This window comes from Anser brachyrhynchus (genome assembly GCF_964034855.1).
Source record: "Anser brachyrhynchus genome assembly, chromosome: 5".
Classification (NCBI taxonomy): domain Eukaryota; kingdom Metazoa; phylum Chordata; class Aves; order Anseriformes; family Anatidae; genus Anser; species Anser brachyrhynchus.
In genome coordinates, this window is record NC_137699.1 from 16,638,806 (window position 1) to 16,660,791 (window position 21,986).

Genomic DNA, 21,986 nt, shown 5'->3' on the forward strand with positions numbered 1-21,986 from the left:
TTATGCCAGAAGTATTTGGCGTTTTGCAGGAACGGCTCAAAAATGAGTCAGGACAGAAAGACAGGGCAGTTTGGTGGATCGAGTTCCACAACTCTGCCACTTCCCATAGCGTTACTACAAGGGGGAAGGTGTGGGGGCTCGTGCCAAGAGGACTGGACTAAGTCTGTGCCCCTCACTTCTACTAAACCAAGGATGAAAGTGCCCAGAAATCACAACGATCAGATGCAGCTATGAAATGAGGTGCGTGGAAGTCTTTGCACCAAAAATTGATTTGGTTTAACATGTTAAGACTAGGCAAACAAGTGGACGTAGCAGCTGGGCAGCTTGTTGCTCCCCAGCCTCTTCCAGAATAGACACGAAGCAGCAGACTATCAGCCATTACAAATTTCCACCTGAAAAGCAATAAAGGATAGTGCCTCTAAGAGCTTGTCCACGAAGAAATATTTCCAAGCTCTTCCAGAATAACCTAAGAATCTACATTTGAGGCGCAGCAGCTTTTTTGCTTTCACCCCTCATCTGCATGCTCCCCTTGCAAATTAAGGATTCCTCTTTGCTGTTGAGCTTCTGAAGTGATTATGCCCAAACCACAGAGCAGTATCTGTGGTGTGGAAAAAGTGCCTAACACAGAGGGGGCAGAAGAGTCATTTCAAGACCGTGATTCCCAGCTAGCTGTCTGAGCCAATAAACCTTAGGAGGAGCCTTTCTCCTGCATCAAAAAAAACAAGCAGCAACAGACCTGCCAGCTGCCCCCTAGAAATCGCTCTCATGTACGTGCATATAAACACTGGGGTCAAATTATCTCTTTCAAGGTGATGCGGAGATTTCATTACTTCAAAAATGATGGAATCCAGTGGAGGCGAGTCCTTATTAGACGAATTGGTCAGGTGAAACGCATTGTTTTATTCATGATGAGATCGTGACTGCATTATCAAAAGAGTCTACAGGTCTCAGCTCAGCATTCCCTAATTTTGCTGCCTTGGTTCAAACCAGGTCTCTTGTTGGCTTTCCAGCCTTTCAGCTTTTCCCTCTTCCAACCTCTGAAATCAACGCCCGCCAGCCTGAGAGCTGCCCGCTCCGTTTGGTGACTCAGCGCTCAGGACATCCCCCTGAACCACATGGTCGTGGTGTGAAGTCACAGACAGCTTGGTTCTGATACGGTCAAGCGGCACCAAGGACTCCTGCTTTCAGATCCATCTACCGAGATGTGGGGAAAGAACAGAGGATCCTGAAGAGGGCTAAGAAACAGGGAACGGGGGCTTCCACATTCCAGCCCTTCCTGCAGCTAACCTCATCTACGACCCTGAGCTGATCATGTAGTTTCTCAGTGCTGCTCTCTCCTCAGCCGACTCACCGGAGCGTTATGAATCTTGGGCACCCTGTGGTCCCAGCAACACACAAAATACCTCTGGTGAGGTTCCAGAGACGCCCACACATCTGGAGGCATTGGGAGTGCTCAGGTCTTCAACACTTAAGAAGCACAAAGAAGCAACGTGAGCACACAGTGTACAAAATCCTGCGTGCTTTTGCTGTGGTGTGACATAGGCAGGGTGACTCGGTTCAAGCAGGAGAGCTGCAGAGACATTTAAATGCCTCCCTTTGGCACTTTGCTCTGTACTTGGGTCTACAGGAGCACTCTGGTCCCCCCGCGCCTCTTCCCTTCTGTTCCCTCCCCGCACTCTCTCCGACTCACAACAGCGTTTGGATGTTCGGTGCTGTCTGAACTCCGAGCATCTGCCACCAAATTATTTCTCTCTCCCGGTTCATCGAGCAGAGATTCTGCATCAGCGAGCTGCAGGGCTCAGCCAGCGACAAGAGGCTTATCGCGGCGCCGCCAACCCCGCGTGGCTCCAGCGTGCCGATGGGAGGGGAAGCACCCAGAGCACGCTGCAAAAAAGGAAGGGGACGGTTCCTCTGATGAATTAGGAGCTCCTTCTCCTCCCTGCTCACAGAAACTCAAAGCAGATACCAGATACAGTAAGCGGCCCGTTAAATTGAGTCAGCCGCTACACGAGAGACGAACGCCCACGGCACGAACCCAGATGTGCCCCTTGTGTACGCACACATCGATTAAGGCCCGTGCTGTCACTGGGAGCAGGCAATCAATCCTGAAGGGCTGGTTGCTGATCTCTAGCCAGGAGAAGCCTCCCAGCTACACGGGGGATTGTGCAAGCCTGAATCTACTTGCACGCTTCCCCCTTGCTCCCTTGGCGGAGCGATGTGCTTACAGATAATGCTTTTAATGTCCATTTACTGATGTAAATTACAAAAAAAAAAACAACAATCCCAAGTGCTGATGACATACACACGAATGCAAAATGAATTCGTTATGATTGGTGCTATTACAATGAATAGCAAATGGATTCATAATGGCAGGACATTTAAAAAGTAATGTGTTGCTGGATCCCTTGTCTATAAAAGCAATAACAAGGCAATGGGTGCACCACATAAATTGAAGAGAAACTCACGCGCTGGCAAGCTGCTGCTTCAGAGGCTCCAAAGAGAAATACAAGTGCATGTGGTTTTTAGCACCTCAGCTGTGCAATTATAGTTGCTCTGTACGACAATGGATCTTTCTCCACCTCTGAACCTGAGCCAGGTACGTCATGTAGACCACTTCCACAGCAGAAGCGTTCCCTGTAGGATACTTGGTACTGCCTTACCCAATCTTGTTTTCAGACATCCGAACAGAGATGCTTTCTAACAACCCCCTGGGAAATTTTACACAGTCTCTGAGACGTTAAGGGTAGGAATGAGGGCCTGTAATTCAACCCAAATCTCTTCTCTTCATTTGTTCATCTACAGACGGGATTAGGTCTGGAGGACGTCCGAGGCATGCAAGCTTCATTCCCACCGTTACAACGAATCAGCCAGCAAAGGGCAAAGTCATCTTCCCGAAGGCAAAGCCCTGGCTGCTAACAAGCTCACCTAAGTGCAAAAATATGCGAGGGAAGTTTATGAGCCTACAAGCACAGACTAGCTAGCCAGAAACACTCCCTATGTCAGGCATCCAAAGCCTCCCCTGGAAATGCCAAATCTGGGGCAATCCCAGCTTCACACCCTGCAACCCTTAAGGCAGGTTTTGGGAAGAGTTTAAAGGACATCTCTTCAGGAAGAGCGCGTCAGCAGGGCACAGAGCACACGAAACTCACAGCACTCCCTCACAGCACCCCCCTCAACAGCACAAACTGCCTTCAAAAGAGACGGCGGGGAAGAGGAACCACTGCTGCGGCTTTCTGCTCCTCCTCTTCCCTTCTTCAGGGTGTGTGGCTCCTGTGGGCACCCAGGCTCACCCTCTAGGGCTTCCCACTCCGAAAGAGCCAGAGACAGGCAGGGAAGAGCTGCCCTGTGTCCGCGCTGCCTCCCTGCCGCTGCAGGCTGGGTGGTTGTGCTGCTCGGTACCACCGGTGTTGATTTTGGCTCAGTGCCCCCAGCGTTTTATGGACGTTGCAAACCCTGTGGCCCTCGCCACGGAGAGCAAGAAGTCAGAGCTCCCGTGAGCCTCCCCAGGCTTGTGAGAAACACAGCGGCCACCATAAATGTATTTTCCTACTGTTCTGATGATGAAAAGCTTCATTTTTAACACTGACAGGCCAGAACAGGGTGATGGAGCTACATTTTAAGCTTTCTCTATAAATTGAAAAAGAGCTCAAAACTCCTTACTTTTTTGTCCTTGAAAAGGGAACAACCATTTGCTGGCGCTGTCTTAAGTTGATGTTCCTGGGAATGCTTTGACAGCAACAGCATTTACGACCTTGGCAATTTTATTTAAAAAAATTAAAAGCTCAGATGCCGGGAACACGTAGGTTTGAGCTCTCATACACAGCAGCAATCTCTGTGTACAAGTGCCTTGAAATTTCTGTAGAAGTTAGTGGTCTTTATGCTGTAAGCTACTTTCAGAAATAGGTGATTCAGGTGTTCCTGTGTGCTTATAAAACGCGACTCCATCCACAAGTAATTTCACAGGAGCTCGGTAAACTAACTTGAAAACATCTCCCTCTCGTATTTGCTACAGGGTGCTAACACACAAGAGACTTTCATTCAGCAGCTCTGCTTTCATGCTTGTAAATTCACTTTGCTTCAACATCAATGTTTTTGTAGAAAAAAATCACACTACACTCAAGCCCAAAGAGATGCTCTTGTGGATTTCTGAAAAGGCAGCCAGAAAGCAGCCCGTAATAGAAACTCACTCACAAGCTGTGCCACGGCTGCTATTGCTCGATAATATCCAAAATTACTGCTACAGAGAATTCATCAGCAGCAGGGTACCCTCCTTTGTGATTTTTTGCTGGCTTCCAAACCCAGTATGGAATAAAACAAGGTACCACCACACAGGCCTCCCACCGTGTTTCCAAACGCAGCCATGAAGCTGCCCTGCTCCATCCTGGGATGTATTTCCCCTTTTGTTTGCGCCTGGTTTTTGATGCAGAGGGAGAATCTGACAGTTCTGGTTCTGCATTGGCAGGACACAGTTCTCCCTCTGTCAGAGGACGGCTCCATGACTCTGGCACGTGAAGAGGAGACAAGAGCTGCTCCTTCCCAAGTGCAACAAAAAATGCGCTGTGCCAGACTTTAAAGCAGGTGGGCACCATGGGCAGCATGTCGCAGTAAAACTGTGGAGATTGCAGAGGCAAATTGAAAAAAAAACCACAACAACAACAACAACAAACTTTTAAGAAGTCTGTTTGGCAACCCTGTACTCAGGCTGGATGCTGAATTACAATCAGCTGAAAAGTTCCATCTTCCAAATACAAAAACCTTTTACAGTCATATCACAACCCTACCACGACAGTGGACGAGGACCCATTTTGCACATTTTCCCTCGTATCTATCTCACTTTGACAGTAAACCAAGCCAGTGAAAAAATCTAAACACTAAGAATCCCTCTTCCCTGTAATAGCCTTCCCTCTGGTTTATTTTGTACGGGCGCACAGTAAAACACCGCTCTTACTTTGGTTCAGGGATGACAGAACACCCAGACATTAAAGAAAAAAAAGTGGTTTCCAAAGAGCCTGATGGGAAAAAAAAAGTGATTCCATGAAAGTGAGAGAAAAAGGGTAAGCAACTTCTGGTCTCGACTAGCCTGGAGCGGAGGGGAGCAGGCATCCCAAACCCTCAGGCCCCACGCTGAAGTCTTTCTGGACAGACAGCCTTCAGCTGAGCAAACGCAGCAGGGTCCAGCGCAGGAGCACTGGATGAAACTTCTTGGGACGCCAGAAGAGATGGCCTGGTGTTACCTTCTAACCTTAACGTCCGATAGCTCACCGAAATCACGCCTCTCCCCTCCTCACTTCTTCTTGCGGCTGTCCAGCAGAGCGTTGACACGCGCTTTACTCCAGGCAAGCATTGCCCAACAAACAGCAGCAGAGTTAATTGGCCTTAACAGCGAAACCCTAGGTTAAACCACAGATGCTCCAGTTTTTTAGCAGACGATGAAGCAATATTTACAGCTTTCAAACTAAAGAAACATGATTGGTGGTTTTGTTTACTCACTGAAGTGGAGTAAACTCACTGCTCTCTCTGCTGACACAGATTCTGACCTGGTTTATCTACACAGAAAATGCAATTGCATTACTTACTGTTTGGCAAGAGTCTTTTTTTTTTTTTTTTAATTAGACTTAAGTATGATACATTAGGTAAGAAGAAACCAAGAGCCTCTGAAATCTGGAATTGAGATTTCTGAGTGGTGAAAAGTTATACTGGCTATGAATTCCTTCCAGGTTCACCAAGGAATCCGTGATCATCAGTCTTCAGTCCTTAGTGCTGTTAGCACAGACAGGATGAGCAGATACGACAGCATAACTGGAATTCCACTATGCCTGCAGCTGGCTAGAATAAAGCAATAAAATATCGTGAGGCCACAAGACCTCTTTCCATGATTTCCCTTTCCAGAAGTATGAAAATCCTATTTGCCACTCAACTGAGACACACGAATATATTGAAAACCTCCAAAATGAATAAGCGGCTATTCCACTCTGAGCTGGTAACTCATCATGGCCTTTGAGAAAGGTATTTGGGGAGAAGAGAAAAACTATTCTCTCCTGCCCAGGAAATGTAACTGTGGCACTAAAAGGATGACTGCAAGCCCTCCTCTGCTCACTTCCGGGCTCTTTTTCTCTGTTGTTAACTTAATTATCTTACCATCTAAACAGATAAGCAATTTATTGGTATTTCAGGCATTAAAACACTCTTCAAGAAGCATTTCTTGGGCACACAGACAATCTCGTGCTCTTAAGTTCATGAAGTCAACCAAAATGATGTTCTCAGGCATTTCACCCTTTCCCTGGCTCAAAACATACATTAATAACATTTAACACAAAATATCTTACACAAATCCCAAAGTACATTACACGGCAGCAGCGACAACTCGGCAGTTTGTTGCACCAGTCCTATCTATGGATGCACGTGCATAAAAACATTACAACTTGGTGCTATGTGGCTCATAAGTAAATTGCATCAAAATATACTTAACCGCAGCTCATTACCGCTGTGCTGAAAGAGTTACAACCTGCATAAATCTGAAGTACTGTTTCCTTACTTCTTTTTCTGCATATTATCTGAAAGGTAAATGAGATATCAAGAAACCAAGAGGATAAACAAAGTTTTATTTATTTAGTTTTGTACTAAAGCAGTTAAACACACAACTTGTATGCAAGAGAGGTTCTGAATCCCCTTGGCAAACTCTCGAGGGGTTTTACACCACTGCACTCCACTACAATAAATCAGTACCTTTCAAGTAAAACCAACAGCGACATTCAAGATTCCACCACCTGGCACATCTTCCTTTTTGGGGTAGAGCTGGCTTGTATTTTTAACTTTAAAAATATTTCTAAATGGCAGTAAGAGTTTGCTGTGGAAGGGTTATCATAGGACACTGGTGGGATGGGACTCTTGTCTGCACATTTAGCAAAATGAGGAGGATTCCTGACCCATAACTGAGATGCCTCTGCAGGCCAGCAGTGCCAATAATAAATACCAGCTGGTTTTCCTGCTCAGCGCTGGTCAGCACCTCTCCCATGCTGGAAGGGGGAAGCTCCCAGGCTGTCAGTGCCCTGGACGTTGCAAGAGGATGTTTACAAGCAGCACAGCAGAGATGAAATGAAAACAGATGGTAGACAGATGTGAGCGGAGTCAGCAAGGGGAAAGCTGCCTGGAAATGTTTTTAGCAGTGCCACTCTCTGGCTCACCCCAAACCACCCCACAAGCATCAGCAGAGATAGGAGGAAGACTAACGCTACCAGAAAAAGGATCTACATTGCTTACAGGGTGTCCCAAAGAGGCCTGAATTTTCACACGTTGACCAAACTAAAACCAAGCACCCTTTCCTGTTCCTTTGCGTTACCTTTTTGAGCACAAGAGGTCACACACGACAGCAGCACCCGTGCTCCCTGATGAGGGGAGCAGTATTCTCACCAGGGGAGCTGGAGAGCTGTTCAAACAGCCATTCATCTCTGACGAGCTCTGGACAGCTATTGTCCACGTTACAGACAGACAAAGAGAGGCAGGCATTGAGGGCTATGCTTCCAGGGGGAAAGCTGCTGATGTAAGGAGGGCTCCCGGGGGAGCTACCTGCCTGCCTGCCCTCGCTGCTCCGACTGCTGCACCGCACTCCCTCAATCCCAAGTTTTCACTGCTGATGCACGGCGCCTGGGCAAAGGAAGTGGGCACAGGTTTATCAGCTTGCTACCATGGAATGAGTAAATGTCACGTCTCCATCTTTTAAAATGAGATCTGCTCCTCGCACGCCCTTACCAGACAGCAGAAGGTAATTTATTTCTTTAGAACAAAAGCTTGGATATATCGCCCTAGCAGCCTGCTGCATTATGACCCCCACGCTAATCTTATTAAGAGAGAGGTTACTGGGCTCTTTGTTGGTGAACAGCACATTAATGAGATCTCCTTGAAATAATCCCATCTCTAATATGCAGGGAAAATTACATTTTCCAGCGTAATTACTATGTCAGTCAAAAACCCCAACTCCATCATTAATTGCTTTTCTCCAGATTCCAACAGCTTCTTGTCAAGCGGCACAACTCCGGGAGGAGGAGGGCGGGGGGGGAAAGAAACACGGGAAGTTTATCTTATGAAATCAAACCTACGGCGCGTGGGGGAGGCTGTGCCTGGATGGAGCCCGTTGTGTTAGAAGCGGGAGCTGCTGGCATCCCCGGGGCACCGCAGCGGAGCTGGTGCCCGGGCACAGCCTGGCAGGAGGGGATGCTGCTGGGCAGAGGCGCGAGGAGAGCGGTGCCCGCGCTCCCCAGGCTCCCGCAGCCCCCGGTGAGCCAGTCAGACAGAGCAGGCTACAGAGGACAGAGAGCTCGTGGCTGAAGGACGGCAGGGTGACCCTGCACCCACAGCACTGTCACTGACTCACCTGCAGTCAGTAAGGGCGCTCACCTCCTTCCTTAAACTTCGGGTGTTGCACATTTGTCTTCAAATAAAAAAAAAAATTCCACGGTGGTTGGCTCCCACCTGTCCGTCTGAAGATCTCTTTGAGGAAATAAACATGGTGATGTGAAATGGGAAGCCAAAACTGACACCTCGCACGTGTAAAATATGGCCATTTCTCCCTACGTCAATCTGCAGTAAGTGCATAAATGCTTTGCCTGATAACAAAAGCATGCCATGACCAGAGACCCCAGTTCAGCAAATACAAGGCCTGGGGCAGGACATGAGAACAAAAACAAAGGACGTAGGCCACCAGTTTGGGTTTTTGGCAGCATTTGGTTTAGATTGGAGAAATGACAGCCTTCCTCTAAGAGTTCTCCAGCTCCCTGTACCCCCTGAGACCCTTTGTTTGGGGAAATCACATCCCCCCAGTACAGGGGGAATCCTTGGGGGGTCTTGCAGAAGCTTTGAATCACCCCAGCTGTATAAAGGTATTTGAACGGGCCTTCTTCTCTGCATCTGACTCACTAACTCGTTACTGAAAGATACATCTGTGTTTTTTTTTTTTTTTTAAACCCATTTCCCCAGCTTTTAAATACCACACTATATCAGAGGGAAAAACACAGTATTTCAGGCTAATTCAGATTACTTTGTGTTACTGAGGAAAAATGCATGTTTTTAAGACCTCACTTAGGCCTTCACCTCATACAACACAGAACAACAGTATTTTGACGAAGATGCCACAGTGTAAGTGCCCAGATAAACTTAAGTGATTTTATCTGGTTTTTCATTTTTTTTTGGTCAGCACAAAGTCTACCATCTGGGCTCCATCGTAAAACGAATATGAAATTTTATTACAAACCATATGATACCAGCAGGAGTAGAGAAAGTTGAAAACAGCATGAATGTTTAATACTGGGCACTGAAGTAAAACACTCTCCCCTTCTCTATTATTTATTTTCTTGGGCTTTTGTAAAACCCAGACCTCCCTCAGCCTGCCTATCCTGACAATTGAGCCAGCAGTGTGCCCAGGTGGCCAAGAAGGCCAATGGCATCCTGGCCTGTATAAGAAGCAGTGTGGCCAGCAGGTCGAGGGAAGTGATTGTCCCCCTGTACTCGGCTCTGGTGAGGCCGCACCTCGAGTACTGTGTTCAGTTTTGGGCCCCTCGCTACAAGAAGGACATGGACGTGCTCGAGCGAGTCCAGAGAAGGGCGACCAAGCTGGTGAGGGGTCTGGAGAACAAGTCTTACGAGGAGCGGCTGAGGGAGCTGGGCTTGTTCAGCCTGGAGAAGAGGAGGCTCAGGGGCGACCTCATCGCTCTCTACAGTTACCTGAAAGGAAGCTGTAGAGAGGTGGGGGTTGGTCTATTCTCCCACGTGCCTGGTGACAGGACGAGGGGGAATGGGCTAAAGTTGCGACAGGGGAGTTTTAGGTTGGATGTTAGGAAGTACTTCTTTACCAAAAGGGTTATTAAGCATTGGAACGGGCTGCCCAGGGAGGTGGTGGAGTCATCATCCCTGGAGGTCTTTAAAAGACGTTTAGATGTAGAGCTTAGGGATATGGTTTAGTGGAGTACTTAGTGTTAGGTCGGAGGTTGGACTCGATGATCTTGAGGTCTCTTCCAACCTAGAGAAATCTGTGAAATCTGTGAAATTGCTTCAATAACGCCTATTAACAGGAACAGCCTCACAACCAAATCCATGCAAATCAAAAGAGTCCACTGATAATTAAAATGGGTCAGATCCTCATTAGAGATGTTTGTCCCATCCTTACTGACAGGTCATCAAGTGAAAGAGCCCTTGCAAAATAGCGTTTGTTAATTATGGGCAAAGTGGACTGAACGACATTCGAAGACTGGAAATGATGTGGTCATAAAAAATTGCCTGGGCATTTGAAGAGTCAATCACATCTATGGCAAAAATAAAATTAACAACAAAAACATGACACTCTGCAAGGATTTTCATTTCGTCCACATGAACTTGCCGGCTTTAATTTCCCAGGTGATGTATTGACTATTTTTGGATGAAATGCTGGATCATTTATAGCTAAAACTCTGCTCGACTATTAAAATGAAAATATATTGAACAGAAAGCTAGGTCAGAGCAAAGCGCTTCAGTCAGCTAACCGGCTGCTTGGTGAGAAAGGAGCATCATATCCTGACTCCCCAGCCAAATCCTACCTTTAAATCAGGCTGAGAAAGTAGCTCACTGATTCCTGCTGCTTTCCTATCACGAGCCAACAGATGTTAATGCCAGCAGTACCACAAGGCACTCACCGCAGCTCTTAAAGGGACTGTAGGGTGGTCAATTCTCATACTGAGTTCAGCAGCTCTAGAGAGATATTGTTTCAGGGCACGGAGCCATCCTTACTAATAAGGATTTCATAAATAATTATCAGATGCTCTCTGACATAAGCCAACCTCCTTGAAAAAAACCACCGTGAATACCCAGAGACAGAGGTTTACTGTGTAGTTTTTCCTCCTGTGCCCAACCTCTTCCCTACCCAGCCATTGTGGGATCACCACCGACAGCCACGTCCACAAAGGCATGTCTGAAAGCTCCCACGAGGGACACAAGCTACAGCAGCCCCCTGTTTTCACAGAGCATGGCCTGCAGGATTAGCCAGCTTTGCCTCCAGAGCAGTGCTCAGACACCCCAAAAAACCATTCCCAAACCTGTCTCTCTCTCAGGCAGATGAGATTTGTCTTTCAGGAAGTGACTTCAGTCATACAACACAGACCAAAGTGTGGTTATCTGGGTTTTTATTTCTGCCTGCCTGTTCTGAACTGACCTCCCTTCCCTTCTTTAAATAACATGCAGAAGGTACGCTAAAAAAGTATGTGGCGTGTAGGCTACCACTAAAGATGCTAGAAGAAAATGAAAGCCTGAGGATATACGGAGAAGACTGCTGTTAAATCCAAGCTATAATAAATTAATTTAGCCTCACTAAATAAACACAATAAGCAATTATTAACAGATCACTTCACATGTTCTGCTTTGAACAAGAGTCTGTCAGAAACATGTTGAAGCTTACAGAGTGAGAGCTGTGATTACTGAGCTATTTATTCTGAAAATCAGTTACTACTTTGCTTTATTAAAAACGAAGCCAGAAGAACTGCCTAAACTTATACAAAACTCTTTTGTCTTACATAAGGGGAGAAGAGGCAAAGAAAGGACTTGGTTTATCTGCGCTGCAGGAGGACTTCACATGTCAGTCCTACGTGAATGCCTGAGCGATGAGTGGCTATATGCCCTCACATCCCGTGCCTCCCTAGCCCCACACCACACGCCTGTGTTTCTTCATAAGTGTAGTGAATTTAAGATAACACAACTACAGAGCAATGAATCCGTAAACTGTAAAGAAGAAAGAAACAGCTGAAGCATTGCAGCTGTTCTTTGTGCCATGAAGTGACTGGAGAAGCACTCCGTGTGTCCACTGTGCAGCAGTAGACAAGAATTAATGAAATACATGCTTCAAAATAGATGTTGCTCAGGTCACCAGTACGAATGCTTTACTCAATGTCAGCTATCTCTAATGAAAATGCTAACAGTGAAGTGAAAAGAAGCCAAAATCTCCCATTAGGTATGCTTAGGGAAATTGGGAATTATCTTGTTTAATTTCAAAATTACACTATTCTCACCACAGCATGAGAGGAATCAGAACTTTGTTCCCAGTATGAGAAAGACTATCGGCTCTGAAAGAACAGCAGCAGTATTTTTAAAGCTAAGCTGTTCCCCCCCATGAGGAGTTCCAGCACAGGAAATGTTGAAGTTCTCCGCATTTGCTGCTGTGAACTGCTAAGATGTTATCATTTGAGTTTCCAACTATTTTGTGCCTTTTTTGTATACATTGCATTACTAAAGTAAAGTGTGGCTTCTACTGGGAACAGGAAAAGTGACATGAGCATTATAGGGAGCCTGTGAGCTGTAATATTACTTCCCGATATATAAAAGATAGGGTAAATACTTTACTTGCCTTCAAATCAAGCAAACCACTTGCTTTTTTCATCACCACAAGAAGATTGGGTATTTGGACTGGTAGGCTTTTCCGTGACATTTCCCACAGTTTAACATTTTCCCCTCATACAAGGTAAGGAAAAGATAAAGCCCAGCTGAACAGAAAGAAAACTCGGGAAGAAAAGAAAGAAAAGAAAATGTTTCTTCAAAACAGGAAGCTTCCTGTTTAAACATCCACTCTTAAAACCTATTATTTGCAAAACCCTTTTAAAAACGATTAAGCACTAGTTAAATCCCCATTTCCAGCCACATCAATATGCCCCCACTCAAGCCATTTCTAATCAAACCGAGACAGAAGAAGGGCAGATGGAAAGACAATGGACAACTACTCCCCAGTGGCCAGCTAAGCTATTAGCGCAGTATTGGTCTGTGTAAGGTGAGCAGATTGTTCTGGTTTGTAATTTATTCTTCTGCTAGGATCCTGTTAACATCTCTTTACTGTAATGGAGACAGCTTTAGCTCAGCTTGTATTCCCCAAAGGCAGTCCAGGGTTGAATGGGTGCCCAAAGTCACTCTTGGAAGGCATTTTAACAACAGGGATCGTCCTTGATACATAAAATTGAAGGGTCTTTGTAAATGAGGCCGCAAAAGCAGCCCATGGCTGTAAAAACTAGCATTAGAGTCCAATATCACTAAACCTCAGATGGCTCCATGCAGGCTCCATACAGCACGTGCTCTACCAGTGCTCAAGGTTCATTTTGTCCTTGTCTAATTTAGACTGGCCTCTTCAGCTTTCTTAGAGACACGTGTCAGATGCTTAGAATAACTACTGCTGGATCCTGGAAAATAAGCAACGTGGAAGGAAAATATTGTTTCCTGGCACACTGCAGTGTATTAGCATTACCAACATAGAGATGGTTGACGAAAACAACGCTATGAGAAAAGCCATTCGTTATGTTGCAGGGAGGATTGAAGATAAATGGCAAAAGCGAAGGCATTCTGAGTTAGCCATTAAGGCAGAGAAAATTGCCTTTCGCATTTCCAGAGGAGCTTTCGTCATGCTACAGAACAGCAGTAAAACACAATGCCCACGTAGAAGGCAACAATACAAGGTGCGGGGAAGGCGGAAAACCAAGGACATCAAGGAAGCACCCATCTCACAAACTGACTTTAAAGGTTTTACCTGTGAGACGTGCACTTTTACACAAAGTAGGTCACGTAGACCAGAAGGCTGGGGCTGTAGCCCATTCTCCACCAGGACATCAGAACAAAAGGTGCCCACATGAAAGGTAAGAAGAGACCAAATGCCCTGGCTCTTGGGCCAGCGCTTCCCACCTTCAGATAGGCTTCTGTCTACCTGACCTCCTCACCCGATGCCACTTGAGCAGTACCTGTGGAGCCAGACTGCCTTTTGCAATTACTACTCGCTCTGCCGCAGCAGACAGCTCCACTGACAGCTGCCACAGCCGACGTATAAAAGCTCTCACGCTCAGTTGCAAATTATTTCTAAATCCATTGCAAGGTAGCCTCTGATGCAGACTTTGAAAAAATTTCAGGCGTATTCTATTTTCAAGGCTTATATTTAACTAATACGGTAACTCCTGATGATTTTTTAAAAAGCAAAATATAAACATAGACTCCAAATACAGACTACAGAGAGAGCGTCTATACCAGTATATTATGTTTATATAAACATACACATCATGTATATATTTCTAAATATAATTCTCAAGTTTCACATTCTAACAAACGCATCTTTAATGTTGGTACATAGGGTGAAGAGGCAGGGACAGAGGAATAAACACTTCATATAATTGCCTGTAGCAGATAGTCTTGCACAGTCTGGGGCTCAAACAATTCAAACTGGTAGACGAACTGCAGCTGCAGTTCTCAGTGTTATTTTTAACACCATTTCCCCACTCAGGCTGTCTTGTCGCCTCTCTCCATCTCAGAGCACGCATTAAACCGCAGTCCGATAGTGTTATCGGCACCTTTGTCAACAAAATATACTTGTCTCCTCGGGATGGTGAAATGTGTGTCACAAATGAATGAGATTTCTGGAGTTCAGCAGCAATCTACAGGGAAGTGTTAATTAGAACAGACCGAGTCAGAAGGAAGCTCAACAGACGCAAACTAATTAGCACCAACGAGCATAGCAGGGCAGCTCTGCGGAGGCAGCACTCCATCACTGGCTTCTAAGAAGTTAGCACTCCTGCCTATTTCCGGGCTTCAGTCTCAAGATGACATGAAAACATATGTTATCAGACCAAGAGCCCCACAATCAACAGGAAGATCTGCTTTTTCTCCATCACTCGGTTACCCTCATCAACACATTCCTACCGCAGCATCCACAAAATCACAGACCTTCAAAATTTCTCTGACATAGGGGACTGTGGGTCCTCAGAAAGGGAGGCGTCCTGTTGAGCCTCGGCTGGACTCGCAGTCTGTAGCTGCTACCAGTTTCCTCAGGGAATTTAAGACCACTGGGCATCAACGCAGAATTAAAACAGACGGCTTCGGAGCGGAACAGAAAGGGTTGTAGAAGTTTGGCGGAAATGTGGGAAAAGGACTTGAATGAACCATTCAGTATGCCAACTTGTGAGCTTACAGCTTAAATATTGCTGCCTAACTGACATTAGTCAAGTAAACAAATGCTTTCCAAGTGTTGCATCAGATGTTGTCCAGATGAATTCCCATTTTTCCCAGATGCAACCTAGCAGATGGACTGGTACACAAGTAATTTTGTAACCAGACAAATAAGAGGCTGGAGATGCTGAAAACAATAGGATAAAACAAAGCAGTACAAAGCATATCCAACGCTTGTTTCTCACATTCATGTACTCACTGATTTCCTAATTTTAGATGAAAGAATTTCAGATTAAGTACAAATTATAGATAATTCTAGTAACCAATGGGTCGGCATCTATAGTTTCCATTGCTTCAGGCTTACAGTATTATTTTTAACTCTATGACTATACATGAGAGAGCCAATACCCACAAACATGTAAGATTTCAAGAAACTTATCTGCTAAATTCTGCCTTTGTACCATGGCTATCTCAAACACTGCATGGCCACCAGCTTCACGACTGCTCACATTTCCCTCTGCCAGCAGCCCAAGCTCTATCTTGATTCAAGCACGTAATTCCTTTAATAAACGTAACAATGCTAGAACTCTTACTTCTTTTGCTCAAGAACCTACTTCATCTGAGGTTATAAATTTTCTTTTCCTATCCTGCCTAAATAAAGCCAGTGTGTATATTGAGCATAAGAAAATTAAAGCTGAATCCTAAATAAACACAAATCAAAGCATAGGTCCAGCCAAAGCTAATGGGAGCTCTGAAAGCATAGCATGGGCTAAGGAAAAAAAAATTAAACATGCTTTTAGATACAAACATTTGAGCATTTTAACCACAAGCACCTCTTGGCACAAAATGAATTAGAACGATCTGGTTTCTCAGCATTAATGCTGTGACCAGTCCCCGCTGGCCCACTCAACTTTCTAAAAGCATCTGCTCTCAAAACTGAGCTTCTGGTATCAAAGGAGGTAGGATGAGAAAGGCAGAACAAATTAAGTGTTCTTGCCTGCCTTCCTCAGCTTGGCCCTGCCAGGGGAAAAAAGAGAAGGACGAGGCTGTTAGGTTCAGCACTTCAGAAAACCATCGTTTCTGAACCAAGCACTTCAGCAGTAGGAGTATGTACCACCTGCTGTCACTAGGAGAGACAAGACCTTACATTCTTATAGCTGAGGGCATCATACTCGCATATGACTGGATCAAGGAGTTAATTGTAGAATCATTAAGGCTGGAAAAGACCTCCGAGGTCACCTGGTGCAACCATTCCCCAACCACCAGTATTACCCACTAAACCACGTCCCTAAAAATGGGCCAAATGCTTTTATTACTGCATTTAAATAGCACAACAATATACAATCACAGCAGTTTACAAAGAATTTAAATACATGTACACCCTCTTCAAGCCCTGTTTTCTCCCCTTTTACAGTAGTAGAGAACTGGGATCGATATAATCCACTCCCAGTAGCACCATGGTACTGCCTGCTACAGAAAAGAGCTGATCCATCGTGTACTGAAGCAGATGGTGTGTAAATACACAAGAGCCTAACGATACCTAGCATTTCAGAGATCCCATTTCTTTCTCATAGCAGAGTTTAAATTTTGCAGAACACAAGGACAGATTCTTTCTTCTTACAGAACACTGTAATAAGAAAGAACTCCAATCAAGTCAACAAAAGTACAGAGGTGTCAAACACGTATCAGAAGAGAATCGTCATTCTTAAAAGTCATACATGTTTCAGAAGACATCAAGATTACTTACACCAGGTGTTTACACAGTAGAGGACATCGTAACTGCATGAATTACATGATCTTGCATGATCTTTTCTGATTTTTTTTTTTTTTTTAGCAATAGGCACACACAAAAACCACCCTTTCCTCTGCTCCCCACTACTTTCACCCAGAGAAAAGCAGAGCAACAGAACTGCACTAGGCAAGCTTTGATTTATAATCGCTTAAACAATCTGGAAGGGAATTATATTATATAAACCAAAGCCATCATGCAATTCAACATGTTTCACAAAATTAACCAACTAAACACACACAGCATACCTCAGATCACTTCAAGTATTTACCTTATAGGTTAACTGAAGCCTTATGGACAGCAGTTTGAAAGCCATTAAGACACATTTGCTTAGAGATAATTTTCTTCTTATTATTATTTTTGCATTTACATGAACTAGGATAAGGTAGATTGCTCTCTCTTCTCATTGCTAGCTTTTCGCCATCCATCAGGGCCAGGACAGAAATCTGGCTGGATATGTTCACACATCCCACGATTTTTTTTACCTTTGTCTATATGATGTCAGCAACCAGTGGTAGGCTGACATTGCAAAGGACCTGAGATACAGAGTAAAACACAAAGGCTGTGGTCAAGCTAGGAACTAGTTAGGCCCTTAAAAAGCAAATCCCTTCTCTGAGACTATTCACCAGACTGCTGGCTATAAGAAAGAGAATTGTAAAATCTGGTTTTCTTTTCATTATTATGCAGTCTCTTACTTAATTTCCTTTCTCCAAGGAGAAATGGGTAAGGGAAACACTGTAACTTTTGTTTACAATTCATTCTAATTCTGACCTCAGAGGGGAGCACAAGTGAGATCTAGGCATGCAATCCATTTCTTTGTCTCGCCTGTACTAAAAGACTCTCAAGTCTGGGTTGCAGGCATCATTGCAAGAGTCACACACAGAGACTTATTTGAATGAAGAGGAGAAAATACAAGAGATTTGCTGCTTCTACCCCCACCCCCACAAATTCTCTTTTTTTTTTTCTTTCCTCTAAAACAATAAAAATAATAATAATAATAATAAAAACAACCTCTGCATCCTCAATTGCACAGTCAGGAAAGGAGACCCCAGACACAAATATATTTAGTACCTTAACAAAGGCTACATGTAGCATAAGAGAATCCAAACATCAATTGCTAACACATCAGGGGGCAGCTAGTGAGACACTGGTATAGCTACTCCGAGGTGCCGAGGCATGTAATGATTTGCTCCTTTGGTTTTGGAAAGAGCAGGCAGGCTCCTGCATAAGCCTACCAGTTAGCTTTGTCAGAAAGCTGCACTACGTCCACCTGACTTGATGCAAGATGCTTTAAACTCTCACAGCTGCACAAACTGATTATGAAATGTAACGATGAAATACGCTAATTATCAAATTCCTAGATCAGAATGGTGGCTTTTTTATCCACTTTTATGCAAGTGATCAGCAACAAATTGCTTAAACTGCCTTTTGAACTTACTGTATAACACAGCTGTTACGGTTCTCTGTAGCCATGAGGGTAATTGGGAGACCTTGTGTAGCGCGCAGTTGCTCTGATTTGCTCCACTCTTTATAGTCACTGGAAAGAAGAGCAGAAAGAAGGATCAGCTTTTCTTTATTGTTTCGGTCAGACAGAAAACTCCCCTCTGAATTTTCTTTCAGTTGTTTCTTTGTGGCATGGAAAATTACAAGGGCCTTAGCACACACTACCTGCTAACACATGGCCCATGCCTACATACTGGAGAGCTTGTGGCCTGCATGGCAAAACCATTCATGACCCAAACACTTTTAGAGTTTCTAGCCAGATGTAGTAAGGTAAAGGTAGTTAAGTACCCGTTCTGGTATGCTGGGCTGTGTACCACTCTGGAGTGCAGAAGGCACTGCAGGATGTGTGAAGTCTTCTGCCAGCACAACCTCTGAGAAACGCGCAGGACAAGGCAGCTTCGTTCACGGTGCTACTCACGAATCACAGTCTGCGCATAAGAGGCAATCCAGATCAATTCACATGGCCAAAATGTGGAGATAAAACCACCCACTTACTAAGTTATTAATTACTTATATTATGGAAGTACCTAAGGTTTCAAGTTCCAGATGCAGCACATTTCATGCAAGTCCTCTAAAGGCCAGTTCAAAAGTATCCAGAGCTTCATACACAAAACCAGGACACCTTGTTTACCACTTGGAGACAGTCACTTGCTGTTACAGATTCTACCGTACACCCTTCTCTTTAAATGCAAAGCCCCCTGGTGCTAGCCGTAATGATTTGGATTAGCACTGTGATTCTCCTACTGCCAGGGAAATAAAAATCTCATAGTACCACTATCAGAGATTTCTGTGCAACTCAGTGAATAACAGTAAAAGCAGCTGCAAAATAGCAAGTGAACAAAGACTACAGAGATATAATGGTGACTCAACAGTCTTTCAATTCAGCTATTAAAGTGTCTGCAATTCCCTTTATGTTTCAGGTGAATCAAAAGTGATTGAGCAGAATTAATTTCTCCCTGGAGCATTAAAAAATGTTTCAGTCAGACTTGGCTGGGCTCTTTCAAATCTGAGTTTCTGAGTTCATCCCTGCTGTAACACCGATGAACTGAATGTCCAATGAACTCAATTTCAGCAGAGCTGAGTTTTGGAGGACGGAGTTAAAAGAATTATGTGAATTAACAGTGTGTATACTGAGATGATAGGTGTCTAGTTGAAAAATATAAACCTTCAGGAAATACCAGTACTGAAGAGTAAATTCTCTTGGATTCTTACCAAGCATCTGTGCAATGCCAAGCACATGAGGTACTCATTTTGGTTATGGAGCTCTGACTGACTGCATGAAAAAAAATTAAAATTCCATACTGAGACCACAGATATTCGTGCATGCGAACAGCCACTTTATGGGTTTAGCACTAATTTAAACGTCTATTTAGGAGCCCCGTGTGAAGAACAGACTTGAAAGCTCTGGCATGGAACGCTGAAGCCCTGCCTGATATGTGCGTATCCAGCAATTGTACTGTTTTATGATCCTAAGCAGGGCAATTTTCCTCACCTTTCAACACATACCAAAACTAAAACCAGCAAGGGTTTCATGAAGCTTTCACTGAGTGAAGGAAAAGGGAAAACAAATTGAGGAGTAAAATGATTAACGTGGAAAAGTCAAAGCTGTCAGGGGAAAAAACACAGAAGCCACATCACAGGGTTTTCAGAAGTTAACAAGAAAAATACAAATCTGTACATTTTCCAAAAGTTTGGATAAGTTTCTCTTCTCCTTGTCACAATCATAGTTTCTCCTGAATATCTTTGTGTTTTGGATTCAGACCAGGACTATAGAACCAGAGGTGTCATATGAGACTTATTCCAGGGGCCTGAAGTCTAGCTGTAAGTGAATTTCGGATGGCAGTTTATCCGACCCAAACCTTGGATACCCAATGCTTAGCACTGAAACGGGCAGGCACTAAAAAAGACAATAAAAGAATAACATTTCCCTTTTGGGAAACATTAAAAAAAAAAAAACACAAACACAAATACATTCTAGGATACAAGTGCAAACCTTAACATAACTAAGGATAACATTGGGACATGAAAGGTTTCTGTTTGTATAGAGTGCTAGCTCTAAGGGCAAATTTATTAATGGAAGCTGATTAATAGATAGGCCTATTTGCAGAATAACAAGAAACCCAGTTGGTTCAGCTCCCTGAAAAATTATTTTGAGTGAAAATTTAATACATCTCTGCCAGCCCTCCTGTGTGGAACAGATTTGAAGAGAAAATTCAACTATTCTTCACCCACCACTCTCTAGCACATCCCAGCATCATTTACTGCAGCGAGTCCAAAAAGGTAGTACTCAGCCTCAGAGCTCTCAAAAATCAGGAGCAGCTCCTATCTCCATACAATCAGGATGATCAGCCTTACTATCTCCCTCTCGTTTGTTTAGCTCTGTTTTCTAAGGGTCTCATTTTCTTTTTGTTAGTTTTTTTTTTTTTTTTTGAATTTCTCCATATGTGTATCTGTGCCAGAAATCGAGTTTCTAGACATGCAATTACTCAAAATGACTTATAGCCTCCATGTGAAGAGCTGTAATATTAAGGGAATTAAATATCAAGGCTGCCTTGTGCAAATAAGAATATGGACTGCTCAGACCTATACCTTATTGTTCTTATCTGCAATGGGCCTAAGCAGAATTCTGCATATGAAGTCTTCAAATTATAATTGATCATATCTATATGCAAATTGTGGCTTGTAGTAGGATACTCTATCAGGCAAGAAGGAAAATTCCTCATTTATCAACCTACCAACTATCCAGGATCCAGGCAATGAGGAGAAAGCTTACAGATACGCAGGCCTTGGGGGATCTAGATGATTTAAGAATGGTGGCTGTAATAATAACAACTAGATTGTTTCTTTTTCAAGGGACACACATGCAATATTGCATCTACAATAGCTCTTGCTTTCAGAAAGCGTTATTACAGAGAAGTGATTGGACTATCGGGAGAACTCTGAGTAGCTGGAAGTCCCTATTTGTCAACTGAGTTATAAAAAATGATAAAGCACTCTTTCAGTTTTTATGAAGCAACAGCATCCCTCAAGAATTTTATGTATGATACACCAGAAATCCTGTATTAAGTGTCTGAAGACATTTGGCTTTTTGCCCCTCATAACCACTAGAAATATGTGGCCATCTAAAGGTAACCACATAACTTATCCTGCCTTATTACTCACATCATGGCTTATCACCCTGGATACTTAGTGGTATTTATGAACATATTCAATGATACAAGCAATAGAAGACTCCACATCTTTGACATCCAAATAAATGCTTTGCTGACTCCTTCTGTAATCCACTTTACAAGTTCTTGTTTTTTACCTCAGTTTTGAGCACATCAGATCATTGAAGGTGGGCGTTTGATTGCCTTTAGATGTCTGCCATCCCAGTGATCAAAGTTGCCAGGTGGACATTGAAGACCTGCAGGAAGCAGTGGCTGCTGCTTGTATCACTGAAGTGCTAGCTGAAATCAAGGTGGAGAACTCTCTGTTCCTCCTGACAGACCAGCTGCCATGCTCTAATTTCTGCAGAATACAGTTCCTTGCCTCTCCACATTACCCACGGATTTTGGGAGAGAGCAATCCATTTCTTAGTTTTATTTTTTATTTTTTTTTAATGAAGTCTACACTGTTCCTCCTCAAAAGACAGCCGGGATGCAGACAAAGCACACCTGAAACTGATAACTGATCTTCTGCTATACTCCTGGACATAGCCTCTAAGCAGAGTGCATACCAGACTGTGTCTTGAAGGAGTCTGTTTCACCCTGAAACTCATTCTCCC

General features: G+C 44.0%; 1 long non-coding RNA gene across 4 annotated transcripts in view; it reads right to left on the reverse strand.

Annotated features, from left to right (window-relative positions):
• LOC308195884 overlaps window positions 1-21,986 on the reverse strand; it is a 67,861-nt gene that overhangs the window by 29,878 nt on the left and 15,997 nt on the right. Inside the window, exons 4-7 of one of the 4 annotated variants that reach the window (XR_013951900.1) lie at window positions 18,509-18,648; window positions 18,156-18,254; window positions 6,470-6,554; window positions 3,449-5,826 (exon numbers count right to left, since the gene is read on the reverse strand). This is a non-coding gene — a long non-coding RNA (uncharacterized lncRNA). Of the gene's footprint in view, window positions 1-3,448; window positions 5,827-6,469; window positions 6,555-15,628; window positions 18,255-18,508; window positions 18,649-21,986 lie in introns of those variants that run through there. The other 3 variants (XR_013951901.1, XR_013951899.1, XR_013951902.1) reach the window with 3 other exon arrangements.